The 21,270-nt window shown below is 42.8% G+C and overlaps 1 protein-coding gene across 1 annotated transcript in view; it reads left to right on the top strand.

Moving 5' to 3' along the window:
* Positions 1-236: 236 nt before the first annotated feature.
* The window catches only part of HTR2A (5-hydroxytryptamine receptor 2A), a 103,474-nt gene continuing 82,440 nt past the window's right edge, over positions 237-21,270 (top strand). Inside the window, exon 1 of the mRNA XM_033948776.1 lies at positions 237-296. The gene's annotated coding sequence lies outside the window, so the exon portion shown is untranslated. The remainder of the gene's footprint in view (positions 297-21,270) is intronic.

A 21,270-nucleotide genomic window follows, 5' to 3' on the forward strand; every position in this document is an offset into this window, starting at 1 on the left:
TCAGGCAATTAGGCCTTCTGGGCTGCCGCGGGAACGGACCGCTGGGCAGGATGGACCTCTGGTCTGTCTCAGCGGAGGCAACTTCTTATGTTCTTATGAAAATATATCATATATGAAATATGTTGCAAGAATCTTTTACACACTAGTCATAGGTGAAATAAATGTATTGTTTTCATTACCATAATTTTATTTTGTTCTTCTACAGCAGTGTTTCACAAACTGTGTGCCCGAGATTTCAAGTGTGCTGCAAGACGCCGGGGAGGAGGGCAGACACCAGCGCCATCTGACAGCGTGAGGTACATCCTACAGACAGTCAGCCACTGCCAGCGCCTCTCCACCACTCTGGCGTCTCTCCTCCTTTCCACGCCTCTTCTTTTTCAGCACCCTCCACTGGCGTCTCAGGGCCCTGTCTGGAGGGCATCTGCGCATGTGTGGATGTCGATGTGATGACATCACGCATGTACATGATGCCATCGCAGCGACATTCGCACACTTCCGGGTGCCCTTGAGCCGTGGCTGCCAGTTTAGTGCGCTGCGGCTCTTAAAGTTTGCGAGACACTGTTTTACAGGATGGTCTTCATAGCTTTGATATAGAGCTTGGCTTGACAACCTCTTGCACGAACAGAGCCCTATGCAGGGTGAACTTTCAGCCTGAATTCTTTCATCAGCTGGAACTGGACTATTAAACTGATGTCATTTGGGGGTCACAAGATTTTCCGTTCGGAAAATCCATACCCCTTAGACCCGCCCCCCAGGCCCGCCCAATTCCACCCATCCCTGCCCCAGCCACGCCCCCCCCCCCCCCCCCCGCTGCCTGCTCTGGACAGGCAGGAGGGCATCCGTGCATGCACGCAAGCGACACAATGGCCTCATATGCACATGCACGCGCGTGACATTGTTGCATAGTCCTCCTGTCCTACGGCGATTTTCAGGGAGGCTTTTCAAAACCCAGACAACGTGCCAGGTTTTGAAAATCCTTCTGGACCCCCAGACATGTCCTCAAAAGGAGAACGTGAATGCAGAAATCCGGACGTCTGGTAACCCTAATGTCATTTGCACAACCTACACCAGTGGTCTCAAACTCGTGGCCCGGGAACCACATGCGGCCCGCCAGGTACTATTTTGAGGCCCTCGGTATGTTTATCATAATCACAAAAGTAAAATAAAACAGTTTCTTGATAATATGTTTCTCTAGCTATAAATTACAATATTTTTATTAAGACTTAGCTAAAAGGAAAGATTTATAAACTATAAAGAGTTTTACCGTATACAAAATAGCCATTTCTTTAATAAAGCAGTAACTATTTTTTCTGAGGCCCTCCCAGTACCTACAAATCCAAAATGTGGCCCTGCAAAGGGTTTGAGTTTGAGTGACCTAAACCCTGTACTTTTTGTACAGATACCAGCTTGACCTCACCACTCTGGTGCCTGAGTCCAGGGACTTTCCTGGGTTCTAAGAACTGCATTTTCAGGGACGCAGAGATTATAGGGACCAAATGTTGAGAACATAGGGAGAAGCTTGCTTATCTTCAAGGATAATGCCTCAACCAGGACCATAAAAAGAAAATGCTGAAAACCAAGGAGTGTGTTAGCTGTTTTTTTTTTTCCATTCAACCTGCATTATCACTGTTCAGGTGTCTATCAGCCCTTCTCTCTGTTGCAGTGCTAGAAACTGCCAGGGATCGTCTGCTCCGGATGTCAGAACAAATGCAAATTAAGCCCTGGACTAGGCCCTGAAGTCAGGCCTGCTACAATTTATTACCCTTTAGCAATAACAGAGCTGACCTACAACCTGGATGCAGAATTTTTTCTTTGTCATGCTTAACGAAACCTTATTAATCTATTTATCTGCCTATATGTTCCACATTAACTTACCCCCTTTGCTGTCTATTCAGATTTTTAATGTGTGTTGGGTTGATAATGGAAGTAGCACACGATGTTATTTATAGTGCATACTGTTATTTGAATGTTTTTACTGTCTAAATCGTATATTGCCTATGTCCAGATTGCTGTATATTGCCTTGGGTGACTTGGCTGCTTCTTGTAGCAAATCTACATGTCTGGCTTACTGCACGCCTCTGGATATTTGTAATTTATTTCACTTTGTTTCCTAGTCAATTTTCATGTTCACTGCTTTGCTACGAGTATACTGGTTAATCAAATTAAATAACCATATACCAGTAATAAGGAGTCTAATCATCAGGAAAGAGTTAATTTCCTGGAAAAGAACTCTGCTATGCTATCCTCTATACAAAACTGTATAGAATATATGTATTATAACAGGGCACCTACAGTATGTCTGAAGGCTAGCTAAATGCATATTTTTACAAAGTAAATTCCTTAGGGAGAATCAATAAGGAGAGAATTCAACAAAGGGCGCTAAGAGCGTCCGCATGCACAAAATCATTAGAATGCGCTAAGTGCTAAAGATGCCCATAGCACATAGGGCCAGATGCTATAAATAGAGCCTAAATAGACAGTCGCCTATGAAAAAGGTGCCAGCCACGTGGCAATCACGCTTAGGCACCATTTAAGGAATCGCAGCTAATGGTGTGTATCACAAAACTTAGGGCTAGATTCACTAAGCAAACCGATCATGGTTTGCGACCTCTTTGCGACCCGATTTTACTCCATTCCGATTCACTTACCTTTCCGCCAATCCGCGCATACAAATGAGGGGAACGGCATGTAAAGTAAGCAGGGACCCTAGCAAACTGACTGGGCTGGCCGATCAACACAAGAAGCGACTGCTGGGGACCAGTTGCAAACGTCCTTTCCGACTCTCCAGCTCCATTGCCGCCCTGCTCTCTGCAAGCCCTGCTCTCTGCTGCCCCGAATATTTATCTATCTGCCCCGAATCTCTCCTGCCTGCCACCCCGAATCTCTTCTGCCCCCCGACTCAACTGCTCTTCCCCGCACTGCGAGCCCGTGGTTTTAACGCACAAGTTTAAAGCAGGTTACAACCACGGGCTCGCTGGGTTAGTAAAACAAAAAAAAAAATTGCGGCTTTTACGGTTCTTAGACACATGTACAGACCATCTATAGATGGTCTACGCATGCGTCAGGATCGCTCTCTAGCGATCTGTGCGGTGGGTGAGGGCGTGTCAACGATCATCCCCATTTCCATGCAGGCCTTTTGTGAATTCGTCGGCCTGCATGCAATCGGGCATGGATTGAACACGGAATCGGGGGTAAGCGAATCTAGCCCTTAGGTATTTGCAATGTAGACCTGGGTTTTACATTGCAGATGCCTAAGTTCTTTTGAGAATCATACTTAAGGTCATCTCCACCCCTAACCATGCCTACTTTGACCATAGGAGCCATTAAGCAGCTTGCTGTAGACATAGTCATCGTGCGTATATTGATAGGTGCTTCCCGGTGCCTACTTTTTTTTTTTAACAACTTTTTAATTGGTTTTTAAAGGTGCAGCCAATTACCATGCCAATTAAACCAATTAAGTTAGGCAGCAGCAGGGCACCTACCACAGCCTAAATGTACACTTCTCCCTCTGTATTCGTGGTTGCATCAATCTCGGTTTCGATTATTCGCGGTTTGTAGCTTGCTGGCTCCTCCCCCCCAATTCCGTCAGCTTGCATAGAGAAAATCGCTGATTCCCAGCCCTTTCTTCACCGTGTTTTGCCTCTCCTTTAGGAACAAGCCAGGCCTCCCACCATGTTATTTGCACTGTCGCCATATTCACGATGGTTTTTAATAGAAAACAGTGACGAACATATGAAAAAGTTATTCCTGGTTTTTCTGTATTCTCGGGTCTGTTAATCCCCTATCACAGGGAGAAGTATACCTTAAACATAAACTCCACAATATATAACAATATAGGAAGATCACTGAATAAAATTATTTGTAAATAATAATTTTTTGGATAATGAGAGAGAAGCAGGTGGCTCTTCACCCTAGCTTTTATTTATTTATTTCAAGTTTTTATGCTGCTTTTAACAGTAGAGAAACAGAGCAAAGCAGGTTTACATCTCTAAAAATTTAGTCGATTGGAAATTTAATACACATCCAGAAATAGGGATGGGATGGGAAGGGGGTTCCTTTATTTTTGTTACATGTAAAGATTAAAAGTGCTTTTATGGAATTATTGTTAATGTTATCTTCTTTCATGCATTATTGTATGATGTTCTTAAAGAAATTAATAAAATGTTGAAACAGAAAGGAACTACAATTCAATAAACAGGTTAGTCACAATCAGTGTTCCCTCTAAGCGGGCGGGTGTTGTGAGCAAACTTTTTTCACTGTGAGCTAAAAATATCGGGCGCCAGCAAGTTATGAGCCAAATAAATATGTTGTCAAAGTTGCTGATACATGAGGACGAGGTATTCAAAGGAATTTTAGGCCTACACGCTAAATTAAATAACGTTAAATAATATTTTTAAGAACACAGAAATTGTAGGGATGAAATGATATCTTAATAAATGTTTTACAACAAATGTAGTTATGTCTGTTACATCCATATGTGTAAACTGTAAATTAAAAACAGTCCAGAAGACAATACGTTTGATGCTTTCAATTTCTAGACCAGTGTTTTTCAACCTTTTTTGGGCAAAGGCACACTTGTTTCATGAAAAAAATCACGAGGCACACCACCATTAGAAAATGTTAAAAAATTTAAATCTAACTTTATTGACTATATATAAAGTAATTCTCTTGAATAGGAATCAAATAAACACAAAGAAAGTATTTTATAATTACTTTATTATGAAATAAAAATTATAAAAATTATAAAATACTTTATTCAGTGCGAAACCTGGGCCTGTTTGGCTGAACACAAAGCTGATATTCTGGCTGGAATGGAAGAAAGACACACACGTAGCTCTTCGTCAACAGCTCTCAGTCTCTCTCTGTATTTGGTTTTTATAGCATACAAAAATAGACAAATATACCCTCCATCCTTTTTATTAAACCACAATAGCAGTTTTTAGCGCAGGGAGCTGCGCTGAATGCCCAGCACTGCTCTTGACGCTCATAGGCTCCCTGCGCTAAAAACCACTATTGCGGTTTAGTAAAAGGGGACCATATTGTAAAATATAGACAGCAGATATAAATTCAGAACTGTGCATAGTAAGTGAAGGGAAGTTTTCATCTCTGGGAATTTACCCAGTTAACTATTAAGTTATTTGGGCAAATTCCTTTGAAAACTGTGGTAATACTGCCTCCACTTTGCTAAATTTAAAATAAAATCATTTTTCCTACCTTGTCTGGTGATTTCTGGTTGCACTTTCTTCTTCTGACTGTGCATCCAATCTTTCTTCCCTTCTATCAGCCTGTATGCTTTCTCTCCTCCACACCTCATTCCCTCCCCCAACTTTTTCTTCCTCTCTCCCTGACCTTTCTTTCTTTTTTTCTGTTTCTCTTCTTTCCTTCTGTTTCCCTGCCTGCCCCCTTTCTTTCTTTCTCCCAGCCTCCTGTCCAGCAGTAACTCTCTTCCCTTCCTCCCCTCCCAGCAGCATCTCTCCGTCTCCTTCTCCCTCTCCAGTCCCTTTTTTTCCTAGCCCAGCAGCTTCCCAGATTCCTTTCCCTCCTCCCCTCCCAGCAGCATCTCTCCGTCTCCTTCTCCCTCTCCAGTAGCAGCTGTCCCTTTTTTTCCTAGCCCAGCAGCTTCCCAGATTCCTTTCCCTCCTCCCCTCCCAGAAGCATCTCTCCTTCTTCTCCTTATCCAGTAGCAGCTGTCCCTTTTTTTCCTTGCCCAGCAGCTTCCCAGATTCCTTTCCCTCCTCCCCTCCCAGAAGCATCTCTCCTTCTTCTCCCTCTCCAGTAGCAGCTGTCCTTTTTTTTCCTGGCCCAGCAGCTTCCCAGATTCCTTTCCCTCCTCCCCTCCCAGAAGCATCTCTCCTTCTCCCTCTCCAGTAGCAGCTGTCCTTTTTTTTCCTGGCCCAGCAGCTTCCCAGATTCCTTTCCCTCCTCCCCTCCCAGAAGCATCTCTCCTTCTCCCTTTCCAGTAGCAGCTGTCCCTTTTTTCCCCTGCCCAGCAGCTTCCCAGACTGATAGTGGTTTTCTCCCCTCCCAGCAGCTCTTCTTACTTCCCAGCGCAGCGATTCACGAAGGCAGCCTCGGGTCCTTTGTTGTGTCGCGCCGCCTCTGAGAAAAGAGGAAGTTGCATCATCAGAGGCAGCCGCGACTCAGCAAAAGCCCCGAGGCTGCCTTCGTGAATCGCTGCGCTGGGAAGTAAAGGAGAGCTGCAGAGAGGGGAGAAAGCCACTGTCGGAGGCTCCCCAAGATCTCTCCGGCCCAGCGCACGCTTCCGATGCTGATCTTGCCGGTCCTGCGCGGATCGGCAGGAAGTTCAAATGAGTCAATCTTGCCGGTCCTGCGCTGTGACGAGAAACTTGTGCGCTGCGACCTAATATTTTGTGCGCCAGCGCACGCCAGCGCAGCTTAGCGGGAACACTAGACTACTGCAGTAAAAGCTCCGATGCTCATAGGAATTCTGTGAGTGGCGGAGTTTTAACTTCAGTGGTCTGCGATATAAAACCCTAATATGGCTTGATAAAAGGGATAAATAAGAATTAGCTAAGCGGTCCTTTACCCCTGAAGGGAGTATGTGAAAAACGCTTCCCTGAGCGTTTCATTACCCATTCATGTCTTGGGATACGGTGCAGGCAGCAGTGAATGTGACTTCTGCCACCTTATTTTTGAAAGTTTGTCTTTAAATATATTTTCGTGGAAGACAGACTGTTTTACTGGTATTCCCGCTCCTGACAAAGGATCCGAAACAGGGCTCTGTCGAGTGGTGATTCTATCTGGCAAGGCAATATATGTTCTTCAACCTAATCCAGCTAAGTACTGATTAAGGGCCGTCTTGAGTTTATGGTGCTCAATTTTTCAGGTGCTACAGTTATATGGTGCTATAATGATATGGTGCTATAATTTATTGGACGTTTTAATTATGTGGTGCTAGGACTTTGTGGTGCTTTGATTGTTTGGTGCTACGCCTGCTACACAATGTTATGAACTTCACATGATGTTATGAACTTCGAGTTTTTATGAATTCTTGATGTTATTTATATAGTTTTTTACTCGATAGGAGTGTTTACAGTCTTCAGCATTTTTGATGTTTTTTCCTTTTTTCTTTTTCCTTTAAGCACTAAGCACTTTTTCACATTGTGATGTTTTTGGGAGTTTTTCTATTTTTAATCATTATTTATTGAGATTCTTCCCCTGATGATAAAGTTTTAATAGGTTTTTTTCCTACTCCAGCACTACACAATTATTTACCTCTTGGTCGCTCTAAAAGGACTTAATGATGTATGAGGCGATTCTCATTTGGACTGAGGTTCTGGTGCTAGTCACCTATGAGAAATAGCCTGAGCCTATACACTGCACGATAGTTATTTAAGGCTCATACTGATATCCTTCATTGAGTTGCATTATTATTATTATTCATTTTGATGATTTCTAATTATTTAGGTGACCAGTTATTAGCTTTTCACAATCTCCCTTCAGGGGTAAAGGACCGCTTAGCTAATTCTTATTTATTCTTGTATTGGACATTATTGGCTATTCTAGTCCTTTAGGGTTATATATCCTTTTTGATAAAAGGGAGTCATAGATAACAAGAAAGGTGAAGAATAGTAGAATAAACCAGAAAATAAATATCACAATGCCAAATCAGTCATTCCAGCAATGCCCCAGGTCCAGCAATCTCCTTTCTGTCATCCTATACCCTCTCATGCCCAAGATCTACTTGTTATTCCCTAATTTCAAAATATCTACTTTGACTTTATCCATTCACACTTTTTTTTTTTTTTTTTTTTTTGCATAATAGGCTCTTGTCTCTGGACCACGCTTCCTTCAGCTCTTTGATTAGAGGAATACTACATTAGATTTTTAAAAGGTCTCAAGATTTTCCCCTTAAAGGATGCCTGTGACCCCTAACTTAATAATAATAATAATAATAATTTATTTCTTTTATACCGCTATACCAAAAGTTCGAAGCGGTTCACAACAAAAAAATACATACATTCAATATCAAAATACAGAATAAACAGTCGGTCTGAATTCATACAATCAATATCTAAAATACAGAATAAACAATCGATATCTAAATACAATAAAAAACAGTCAGTAAAGGAATGCATCTGATAAAAAATAAATACAAGTTGAGACAATAGAGGAGTTAAGGCAATTGTATTTGGACATCAGCCTTCTGAGCTGCCCATTACTCCTTTTTCCTAACATCAGTTGAATTTCCTTTCTATTTTCCATTTGATTCTGATTGTATTATTCTAAACTGCTGGGTCTGAAAGGTTTCTCATTTTGCTGTATATCAAGCCTTAATAAACTTGAAACATCTCCCTTCTATCTTCCTCTACTCCCCCATCCAGGTCCTCCCCTCCATTTCCCTATGTATTCAGTATCTTCCTCCAAATCCCTATATCTCTGCAAATCTTCCCTGAGTCTCCCTATGCTCCCACGTTCAACATCTCACTTCTATCATCCTATAATGCCTCCTTGTCAAGCATTTCCCCTCTATCTCCCTGTGTCCCCCATTTGCCTCCACCTCCATAGAGGATAATTTTATAGTTGGGCACCAAGTTTAAGAAAGCAAGTCGATGCCTACTTAGATGCTATTTTATAAAGATACACAGACACCTATGAACAGTATTTTAGAAACGTCCATCTCAGAATAAAAACATCCAGGTCAATACATGGTATCTGCCAACCAGTGGCATAGTGAGGGTAAGAGACGCCTGGGGAGGTGATGCCCTACCCCCGCCCCATCCCCATTCGCTCCTTCCCCAGGCACACCCCTTCCCTCCCCATGCCTCTGTAACTTTACCGGTGTAAGTAGCAACCACCAACCTGCTGCTCACACCAGTGTTGGCTTTTCCTCTGATATCACTTCCTAGGTGCGGGTCCAGGAAGTGACATCAGAGGACGAGCCGACACTGGCATGAGCAGCAAGTTGCAGTTGCTGCTCACACAAGGAACGTTAAAGAGGTATGGGGGAAGGGGCACGCATGTGTGGTAGTGGTTTGGGGGGGGGGCAGGGAAAGAGTGGAGGAGGGTGGAGAAGAGGATTGGTGCTGGCGCCCCCACCAAGATGGTACCAGGCCCTTACTATGCCACTGCTGCCCATGTACAACCTGTTCTAAAATATATGAGAAATATGTTGGTTATGTTCAGCATAAATATCCATCTTACAAACTGAAACGTCCATAAGAACATAAGAACTGCCATCTCCGGATCAGACCCATGGTCCATCGAGTCCGGCGATCTGCACACGCGGAGGCCCAGTCAGGTATACACCTGATGTAGTTTTAGTCACCCATATCCCTCTATGCCTCTCGTAAGGAGATGTGCATCTAATTTGCCTTTGAATCCTAGCACAGTGGATTCCTTAATAACCTCCTTTGGGAGAGCATTCCAGGCATCTACCACTCGCTGTGTAAAGCAGAACTTCCTGACATTTGTCCTGGACTTGTTCCCCCTTAGCTTCAAACCATGTCCTCTTGTCCGTGTCGCGTTGGACAATGTAAATAATTTATTTTCCTGCTCTATTTTATCGATGCCTTTCAGCATTTTGAAAATCTCGATTATGTCATCTCGCAGCCTCCTCTTCTCAAGGGAGAACAGTCCCAGTTTCTTGAGTCGTTCCTCATATTCCAAGTTCTCCATACCTCTTATTAGCTTCGTTGCTCGTCTCTGCACCCTCTCCAGCAGTTTTATATCCTTCTTTAGGTTGGGAGACCAATGTTGGACACAGTATTCCAAGTGTGGTCTGACCATTGCTCTATAAAGCGGCATTATGACTTTCTCCGATCTACTCGTGATTCCTTTCTTTATCATGCCTAACATTCTGTTTGCTTTCTTTGCCGCTGCCGCGCATTGTGCCGACGGCTTCAGGGTCCTATCTATCAGTATACCCAGGTCCTTTTCTTGTTCGCTCTTACCCAGAGTTGCGCCTGACATTCTATACTCGTGTTCCTTATTCTTACTACCTAAATGCATTACTTTGCATTTCTCCACGTTGAACTTCATCTGCCATTGCTCTGCCCATTTCTCTAACTGATACAAGTCGCTCTGGAGTCCCTCGCTATCCTCCTGCGATCTGATTGCCCGGCATAGCTTTGTGTCGTCTGCAAACTTAATGATCTCACTGGATACTCCTTCTTCCAGGTCATTGATGTAAATATTAAATAGGATCGGCCCAAGAACCGAGCCCTGGGGCACACCACTAGTCACTTTCTCCCAGTCTGAGAACTTCCCATTTATGCCCACTCTCTGCTTTCTGTTTTCCAGCCATTTGCCTATCCACCTGTGTATATCTCCCTCTATTCCATGGCTTTGTAGTTTCCTGAGAAGTCTTTCATGTGGAACTTTGTTGAACGCTTTCTGGAAGTCCAAATATATTATGTCCACCGGCATTCCACTATCAATTTGCTTGTTCACGGTCTCAAAAAATTGAAGTAAATTCGTTAAACATGATTTCCCTTTCCTGAACCCATGTTGACTGGGTTTCATCATGTCGTGTGTATCTAGGTGCCGGACTATGCTATCCTTGATCAGTGCTTCAACCATCTTTCCAGGGACAGACGTAAGGCTCACAGGTCTGTAGTTGCCTGGTTCCCCTCTCGATCCTTTTTTGAAAATTGGCGTGACGTTCGCTATCTTCCAGTCATCTGGTATCTGTCCAGTTCTGATTGTCAGATTGGCAAGTTTTTGCAATAGCTCTCCGATTTCAACCTTCAATTCCTTTAAAACTCTCGGGTGAATTCCATCCGGTCCAGGGGATTTGTCACTTTTAAGTTTGTCGATCTGGTAGTATATCTGGTCCAACTCCACTTCAACTGTGGTGAGGCTGTCTTCTATTACTCCACTAAACACTTTCACTGCTTCTGGTATTTTTGCGGTATCCTCCTCCGTAAAGACGGACGCAAAGAAGGAATTTAGTTTGTCTGCAATTTGTTTATCTTCCTTGATGTACCCTTTTCTTCCCTGGTCGTCCAGGGGTCTCACCGCCTCTTTTGTGGGTTTTTTCCCTTTCACGTATCTAAAGAAGGGTTTGAAGTTTTTGGCCTCTTGCGCTATTTTTTCCTCATAGTCCTTTTTGGCATCCCTCACCGCCTTGTGACATTTCTTCTGATCATCTTTATGTTTTTTCCATGCTTCGGTTGTTTTCATGTGTTTCCATTTTTTGAAAGAGTCCTTCTTTTCTTTTATGGCTTCCCTCACCTGTCTGGTAAGCCATGCCGGTTCTCCCTTACCTTTTGTTCTCCCCTCTTTGGAGATCCTCGGAATGTGGAGATTTTGTGCTTCTGTGATAATATTTTTCAGTAGGGACCATGCCTGGTCTACCGTTTCAAGTTTGTCCACCTTTTTCTTGAGTCGTTTTTTCACCATGGCTCTCATGTGATCGTATTTGCCCTTTTTAAAGTTTAAGGTTTTGGTTAAGGTTTTGGCATGTTTTCTATTCCCGATGTCAAGCTTAAAGCTGATCACATTGTGATCGCTCGTCCCCAGCGGTACCGTAACTTCTACTTCTTTTGTCGGACCCGTGAGGCCATTTAGTACCAAGTCCAGGGTGGCGTTGCCTCTTGTCGGCTCTTTTACCATTTGTTCCAGGAAGCAATCCCCTAGCGCCTCCAGGAACTTGGCCTCCTTGCCGCAGTTGGAGGTTCCTAGTTTCCAGTCTATCCTCGGGAAATTGAAGTCTCCCAATATTATTACATTGCCCGTCTTGCATTCTTGTTTGATTTCCTTTATCATTTCTGAGTCAGTTTCCTCCGCCTGTCCTGGGGGACGATAGTAAAGGCCAATTTTTGTGTCTGCGCTGTTTTGGCCAAGAATCTTGATCCAGAGGGACTCTAGCTTCTTTTTCGTTTCCGTCGTAGCCACTTCAACAGATTCTACTCCTTCCTGAACATATAGGGCAATACCTCCACCTTTCTGCCCTACTCGATCTCTTCTATATAGTTTGTATCCCTGTAGCACTGTGTCCCATTTGTTTTCTTCATTCCACCATGTTTCTGTTATGCAAATGATTTCCAACTTATCATGTCTTGCTATTGTCTCTAGTTCCCCCATTTTGTTTCCTAGACTTCTAGCATTTGTATACATACATTTGAGTTCTCTTCGTGTTACCTTTTTGGACTTCCTACTCTTTACTGTCTCTACTGTTTCTTTCACAGTTTCCTTAACCGCTCCAGTGTTGTCTCCCTTGTTTGCTGTACGGTCATCCCCTCCTGTGTCTGAGTTGTCCCTTCCTGCCTTGTCTTCCTTATTTGCTGTGAGGTCGTCCCCTCCTGTGTATGAGTAGTAGCCCATGGTTTCTTCATCGGGGCATCCTGTCGTCCGTGCCATCGACTGGTGGTCGACTGTTGGCTTTCCCCTATTTGTTAGTTTAAAGCCTTCTCGATGGCCTTCTTCATGTTGCCTGCCAATACTCTTGCTCCTTCCTTGTTGAGGTGTAGTCCATCCTTTCTGTAGTACTTGCTTTTTCCCCAGAACGCCGTCCAGTTGCGCACGAAGTCAAAGCCTTCTTCTTCGCACCATCGTCTCATCCAGGCTTGCAATTCCCCTTGTCTCTTTCCATCCGCTCTTGGTACTGGGAGGATCTCGGAGAAGGCCACCTTCACCTCCCTGATCTTCAGCTGTCTTCCAAGTGAGCGGAGCTGATCCTTCATCTCTTCCCTGTCATACTTCCGTCCGCTCACATCATTTGTTCCCACATGGATGAGCACAGCAGTATCCTCTCCCCCTGCGCTGTCTATGATCCTGGAGATCCTGTTGGCCACATCCTTCACTCTTGCTCCAGGCAGACAGGTGACGATTCTGTCCTCTCTTCCTCCTGCGGTGTGGCTGTCCACGTGACGTATAATGGAGTCACCTACGATGATCCCCATCTTCTTTATTCGGGGGTTTCTCGGGGGTCGTAAGTCCACATCTATGGTATAAGGCCAGTCTTCTTCCTCCAGTGCTACTCTTGAAATAGTTTTCGGCTCTTCAGATGGGAGGACGTCTTCCTGTGTTCTCTCCCTTTCTCCTGGTGTGTGGATGTCTCCTACCTCATCTTCGGTTTTTTCTGTGTTTGCATGGATGTCTTCTCTCCTCTCTTCCAGGCCTTCTGTCTGGGTATCCTGGGTACAGCTTTCCAGCCCTGGGATCTCTACGTGTTGCTGGTGGGCTTCCTCGATAAATCTTTCTAGTTCCACGATCCCTTCGCTGGTATCGGGCTCCCTTAGCAACTTCTCCTGCATGCAGTTTTCCTCCTTCCTGGCAAGGAGTTCTTCGAGTTCCATCACAGTTCCCTCCAGCAGCCGAACTTGCAGTTTCAGGCTGTCCAGCTCCTCGCATCGGCTGCAAATGTATGCCCTAGTCCCCGAGGGGAGGTAGTCATACATGTTGCAGCCGGTGCAGAAGACTGGAAAGCTCATCTTCTGGCTTCCGTGGGCGCTCATGTCCTGTTCTCCTTCTCAATTGTGTGTGTCCTGCCCTCTTGATAGCAGTCCTCCTGTTGATTGTTGGTCTTGGTTGTGTTGGTACTGTTGAGCTGTTTGAGAGTGTTTGTCTCGGTGTGTGCTGTGTGGCTAGGTAATAGTAAACAAAAGAACAATAACCGGAATGTAACTTACGTATTTGGGCTCCCTGTTAGTCGGCCCAGCTTCCTGGCTCCTTCTGCAGGCTCCTTTGCAAAGGCACTCTTGCTAAGGCGAGCGCCTTTACCGCTCGCCTTCGCCGCGCGCCGAACGGTCCAGATTATGAACAGGGCAAAAGAAGGGATATGTAGATTGTTGTGGCAGCATTGGAATATCCATCTTGAAATTTAATGTGGACAAATGCAAAGTGATGCACATTGGGAAGAATAACCTGAATCACAGTTACCGGATGATAGGGTCCACCTTGGGGATTAGCGCCCAAGAAAAGGATCTGGGTGTCATCGTAGACAATATGATGAAATTTTCCACACAATGTGCGGCAGTGGCCCAAAAAGCAAACAGGATGCTGGGAATTATTAAAAAAGGGATGGTTAACAAGACTAAGAATGTTATAATGGCTTTGTATCGCTCCATGGGGTGACCTCACCTGAAATACTGTGTTCAGTTCTGGTCTCCTTATCTCAAGAAAGATATAGCGGCACTGGAAAAGGTTCAAAGAAGAGCGATCAAGATGATAAAGGGGATGAAGCTCCTCTCGTATGAGGATGAGGAAAGACTAAAGAGGTTAGGGCTCTTCAGCTTGGAAAAGAGACAGCTGAGGGGAGATATGATTGAAGTCTACAAAATCCTGAGTGGAGCAGAATTTTTTTTCATTCAGAGAATGGTTAAGCCCTGGAACACGTTGCCAGAGGAGGTGCGCTATGCTTTTTAGCATGCGATAAATATTAGTGAGCACTAATCACGCGCTAAACGCTAACACATGCATGTTATCCTATGGACGCGTTAGCCGTTAGCGCATACGTTGATTTAGCATGTGCAAAACACGCGCTAAAACACTTAGCGCATCTTAGTAAAAGAGGGCCTAAATTTAGAAATTTTAGTACCTTGAATGTTCAAAGTTCTTGAAACTGGCACAGAATCTAGTATCTCTAGCCAGTTTCATATTTATGTTTATTTGTATTTATATATCGCTTTATATACTGATTATAACATCAGTGCGGTGTACATCAATTAAAAAAGAAAGGAACGCCAAATAATCATGATACAAAGATAAGAAGAAAAATAAATAAAATAAATAATTTAGTTGCTGTATTACGAGATACCTAATTGAAAACTAAAACCAAATCATAAAAAGAAATTTAAAACATACTTAAACTAAAAAAAAACTAAAAACTAAAAGGGAAATGCCAATCCAAATAAGTAAGTTTTCAGCTTGGCTCTAAAAGTTCACCACAACGTTCATTAGGAAGTGAGTTCCACAAGAAAGGTACTGATGCAAAAAAAAAAAAAAAATGCAGAATTTGGGAGAGAGGGGGGGCAGCAACCACTATAAGAGTGACTTTTCTTTTTTTTTCCTCCAGCGGACATCTGCTCAGTCAGAGCATCTGTCTGTAACCTGGATGTGCTGGGCGCCAAATCTAAATACCAGCATACGTCTTTTTTTTTAATACAGACATGTTTTCCATTTCTGAAATCGGAGCAGGATGTCCATATTTTGGCCCCACCCTGATCTCACCCAAAACATTTCCAGACCACACCCCTTGCCATAAGGATATATAGTATTGTAGTCTTAGAAATCTATATCCCAGCTTTATAATCAGGATTTGTACATTTGTGCAATACGGATGCCAAATGATGGTTTTCAGATGTCCAGGACACAAATAGAGTTTCTAAAATAATGGCCTTTGTATCTTTATAAAATATCAGTGTAACTGAATCAGATGAAGACCTTTTATGCAAATGATTTAATCTAAGTAGCCTTTTAATGGAATAATGGTGCTGTAACTTGAATCTCTGAGGCGTTATCCTTCCTTTAAAATGACATATTTATGCTCACCTTTTCATATAAACTTTGAAATGGAGTTGTTAAGCATTGTGTATTCATGAAATTAACCCCATACGGGTTTGAAAATTGAATGTACCCTATAGTTTTCAAACACGCCTCCACAACAATCTCTAGAATGTCTCTTTTCTATGTAGACAAAAGTAATTGTGCTGTGAAAGTATGCCCAGACTTCAGGCACTTAAAAATCCACCTATCGATGGCTAAAAAAGTTGTGCAAACTCTATTTTTATCCGTCTAAAAGGCTCCTAAGTGTTTAAAAATTTAGCTAATACTGAACAGTGTACATATATAAGCAATGCTCTCCACTTCTGCTTTCATGCGGTCTGCTTCCTTCCCATGGTTTGTTGTGACAGGGCCCTCCCTTGACATTTGCAAATAATTGCACCATAGTACAGTTCAGATTAGCACAATTTGGAGTCGCCAAGAGTACACTAGTCACAGTTGCTGTTTATGAGCAGGTTTTCATTATAAATGGGAACACACTGTAAAGAAATTAAGAAATAATCAGAATTTCAGTACCAGCAGATTTCTTTATTCATTATGTCAGATCAAATTCAATTTAGCAGTTAGGGAACATGAGATTTCTCTTTTGTGTTTATTGCTTCTCAGATTAAAGGAAGCATGAACCTGCTGTTATAGCTGCTGAAAATGGGAACATGCTGCAACCAATTTTTACTGTGACCGTCACTGAAATGAAGCTCTCAAAATGAAACCTCTGAATCTTATGTGGAGAAAATTGTGCATAGCGCCATCTATTGCCACAGGAAAGGAGTCCAGTCATCCTAATCCACTCTCTGGAGGCTGTCCTAGAGTACCCAATTGTACTCTGGAGAAAGTTTGATGGCTTCTGTTGTTCTGGTTTCCTCTTGCAGCAGCCACTTCAAGCTTGTTGGGACCGGTGCTATTTAACTTATTTATAAATGATCTGGAAAATGGAACGACGAGTGAGGTGATTAAATTTGTAGATGACACTAAACTTTTCAAAGTTGTTAAAACGCATGCGGATTGTGAAAAATTGCAGGCGGACCTTAGGAAATTGGAAGACTGGACATCCAAATGGCAGATGAAATTTAATGTGGAGAAATGCAAAGTGATGCACATTGGGAAGAATAACCTGAATCACAGTTACCGGATGCTAGGATCCACCTTGGGGGTTAGTGCCCAAGAAAGAGATCTGGGTATCATTGTAGACAATACGATGAAACCTTCTGCCCAATGTGCGGTGGCGGTGGCCAAAAAAGCAAACAGGATGCTGGGAATTATTAAAAAAGGGATGGTTAACACGACTAAGAATGTCATAATGCCCCTGTATCGCTCCATGGTGCGACCTCATCTGGAGTATTGCGTTCAATTCTGGTCTCCTTATTTCAAGAAAGATATAGTGGTGCTAGAAAAGGTTCAAAGAAGAGCGACCAAGATGGTAAAGGGGATGGAACTCCTCTCATATGAGGAAAGACTAAAATGGTTAGGGCTCTTAAGCTTGGAAAAGAGACGGCTGAGGGGAGATATGATTGAAGTTTACAAAATCCTGAGTGGAATAGAACGGGTACAAAGACTAGGGGAACACTCGATGAAGTTACAGGGAAATACTTTTAAAACCAATAGGAGGAATTTTTTTCACTCAGAGAATAGTTAAGCTCTGGAACGCATTGCCAGAGTTTGTGGTAAGAGCGGATAGTGTAACTGGCTTTAAGAAAGGTTTGGACAAGTTCCTGGAGGAAAAGTCTATAGTCTGTTACTGAGAAAGATGTGGGAGAAACCACTGTTGCCCTGTATTGGTAGCATGGAATGTTGCTACTTCTTGGGTTTTGGCCAGGTACTAGCGACCTGGATTGGCCACCGTGAGAATGGGCTACTGGGCTTAATGGACTATTGGGCTGACCCAGTAAGGCTATTCTTATGTTCTTAAAAGATAGTCTTTAACCCCTCCCTCAGCTCCTGAAAAGCTTTCTGCACTGGAAGTGGGGTATTGCTGGCTAGGTCATTTTTTTCCTAAGTGGATAACTGCATCAGCTTTAGAATTCTTCCCTAATTATACATAGTATTTGTTTTGTATTCCTGGTAGCCAAGGATCCTGGGAGATACTTCACTATTTTAGGCTCCTTGACTTGTGTTCCAAGTTTAATGCTTCTAATGATGGAATTCCCTAAGGGCAATAATTTTCTTGTTTGAACTTTCTTATAATTCCTCTGGGGGTGCTTTTCTTCTTGAGTTACCTTCACTGGTTCCGGTTCCATCTCAATTCTATTTTCTGGAATTCTGTAGGTGCAACAGTTGTGAGGGTAGATGTTTCCGTGTCACATGTCATAGTCTACCTGACCCTACTGTGATCCATTTATTCATGGATTGTTTTATTCTTTGAGGCAGTGGTGGTAAATTGGTATGATTCTGTGGAGTGATGGAAGCTGCTTTAATTGCATCCAATTCTTGCTTAAGCATACACAGCTCCTCCTTAATACTAAAAAGCTGAAGGCAGATGAAGCAGGCCCTAAATATCCGAATGGTGTGCCTTTGAACTAAAACACCACAGTGATTGCACTGAATAAAAGTCATCCTAATTGGTTGGTATGGGAATTGGCAGAGAAGTATTCTTGATTATTGGGTTATTTATAAATCAGTAGCAAACCATGGGTTGGGTAGGTTGTGGGTGGGTGGGACTAAAGTCCTTAATTCAGCAGCGAACTAAGCAGATAAGAACCAAACTTCCCCCCAAAAAGTAAAGGAATAGAGGGGGGGGGGGTTAATTTTGTATTTTTATTTTTACTAGCTGAGAGTAGAGGATTGAAGGGACAAGCATTCGTTCACAACTATGGATGAATCTAGGAGCCTATTTTATAAAAGCAGAGTTATGCATGCAGATGATGTGTATATTATCCCCCCACTACTCTAGATTCAAGTGGAGGCAAAATTACCCCCCTCCCCCAATTCTGTATATGGCGCCTTATATTGTACACACAAATTGGTGCGCACAGCCAATTTCTGCACACAAATTAATTGATAACACCTCATAATTGAACTAATTGGCATTAATTAGAAGTTACATGCATAACTTGGAGAGCATGATTCTATAAAAGGTATGCGCCAATTCTAGTGTGTGAATCTGAAAAGGTCGTGTGGCCAGGGGAGGGGCATGGGCAGATTATGGGCATTCCTAAAAGGCGCACTTAAATAGAATATGCCTTATGTGCACACAATTTAGGTATTTAGGCCTGGTTTTCCTTGGCCTAAATAATAATAATAATAATAACTTTATTTTTTCTATACCGCCATAATCTTGCGACTTCTAGGCAGTTCACAGTGAAGATTAGCTGTAAATACATGTGCCTAAAATTTATGATGTGTACTGGCATTTAGTGCGATTCTATATAAGGTATATGTACCTTGTAGAATCACATTCTAGTTGACGCTGAGTTTTTGGGGCACTCTATATGAGGGTAAATCTAAAGTTAAAGGCATAGTACATTTAAAGGCTTTAATAGAAGTAACTGTGAGCAATTGAACATATCATTTTTCCACATAACCCCCATGCAAGGTGACGCATTTGTTGCATCATTCGATTAGCTTCTGCATTCCTGCAGAAGCTAAATGAAGTTTTTCAGCTGCTCCCAAAGCCAGGTGAGCACCGCTTCCTTTACTTCATCATCAGAGGGGAATCTGTGACCTCGCGGCGTCTCCTTCAGTGGACTGAAGAGGTGATCATTGCTGGGCGCCAGATCCGGGCTGTAAGGAGGATGTGGAAGATGCTCGAACCCAAGCTGTTGCACTGTCTCTGTCGTTGCTGCTGTATGAGGACGTGCATTGTCATGGTGCAACAAGACTGCTTCGGACAATGTTCTTCTTTTGCTGTGAATTGTATGTTTAAGTTCATTTTGCAGCAATGCACAGTCATTTTCACCGTTCACTGTTTGTCCATGTTTTGCCCATACTGAGTCAATATCCAATGGTGAATTTCCACAGGTTTCACTCCCTCTGCCCAAAGAAAACGCACTACTGCACGTTGTTCTTGGATGGTGCAATCTTGCAATGGAGCGTCCATGTTTCTCATCCCATGGCTGCCACATGATTAAAGACCGAGCACTACACTGTGCATGGACGAACTGTCCAACAGAAAATGTACAATGTATGTTGCATTTCACTAGCTCCACATCAGTTATTGTATATCTTAACAATTTTTGATTCGCCCTCGTATATAGAATCAGGCCTGCAATGCACAATGTCATACAGCGTATTTTGCATAGCAAACTTCAGGACCTGCCCTACTTTTGTTCACTAAGTAGTATTTAAATATTTCTGCTTCGCTTATAGATTTTTGCCTTAATTGGTACCTCTGCTAGTTAATCCTTCGACACCTTGAAAGTATCATTTTCTAGAGGGTGGGTACACTTTGTCATTTTCACGGTGAGATCTTTTTTTTTTTACTTACCATTTTCTACTTGAGTTCCTGAAAAAGGGAGACAGATAGAAAAGGTGACTTTAAAACGTAAATGAGACAATCACAGGGGTGGGGGTGGGAGGGGGACATAATAATGTACCATGACTGTAACCCATAATGGCTGTGATCTATCTTCAGTAATTAACACTCTTCCATCAAGCTGAAGAATTCTGTGAAACAATTCACTTTAGCATCAGGATTAAATACTTAGCAACCATGCAAGGTACATTAGTGTTTTAATTGGCATTCGTCAGCAAACCAATTAAATTTTATCACACACTTAAAATGAAATGATGTACTTCCTCTATACGCACACCTCACCTATGCTTTGTAATCACAATGACGCCTCTCAGACCCCTTCTCCCTGATCCATTTCTCTCTCACTCAGTTCTCCTCATAGTACTGTCTACTTTATTCTCTATTATCTGAATCTCAAAACTGTAAGTCGCCTTGAACTTAGCCGTAGTGCAACCCAGAAATTGCAGATTAAATTAGATTAGATTAGAAATGGTAAGCTTGCACTGCTCATTAAAATGTTCGATGCTGTACTGGAAAGTAGGTTATTTTAGAAGTACTGGGGCCCTTTAACTCAAGTGCGGTAAAATCTGGCATTAACTCGTGATAGCATGGGATTTTACTGCACACTAAGGGCTCCTTTTACAAAGGTGCGTTATGGCCATAACGCGCGGAATAGAGTGCACTATAATGCCACGCGCGCTAGCTGCTACCGCCTCCTTTTAAGCAGGCGGAAATTTTTCGGCTAGCATGCGCTATAGCACGCACTAATCTTGTGCGCGCGCTAAAAACGCTAGCGCACCTTAGGTAAAGGAGCACCTTACTTCAGCATCTTTTAAAGGTTTTCATTTTTGTTAGCTTCAGGTTGTGCTCTAATGTTCTCATTAGTATGTGGTACCTGCAGAAAGTTAATGCAGGAGCACCAGCTATAGTTAGATTGCGATCCTGTCGGGGCAGATAGGATAAAAATGCTTAGAGTACCGGATTATTGTTCACTATTTTATAAACCGCTTTGATATCCATGGAGGAAAGGCAGTATATCAAATAAAAATAACCATAGCCATATTTATGAGGCGCTAAATGCTCCTCCATTAATCAATTAGTGTGTGCGCTAGCTGGTTAACGCTTCCACACTGAGACTCCATGACACGCCCCCTCTGAAAAATATTTTTTTTTAAATAGGTAATGCACGGGTTAGTGCTTGCAAACAGGTAAGTTACTGCAAAATGCTTTACAGAGTTTCTATGGTAACCTGCAAGTTAAAAAAACAAAATATGAGAGAAAATACACTCTTAGTCAATATACTAAAGGCTTGTTCACTAGTCGTTGCTAGATTTGCTTTTATAAGTGGAGAAAAA

Source organism: Geotrypetes seraphini, chromosome 6 (assembly GCF_902459505.1).
Source record: "Geotrypetes seraphini chromosome 6, aGeoSer1.1, whole genome shotgun sequence".
NCBI lineage: Eukaryota > Metazoa > Chordata > Amphibia > Gymnophiona > Dermophiidae > Geotrypetes > Geotrypetes seraphini.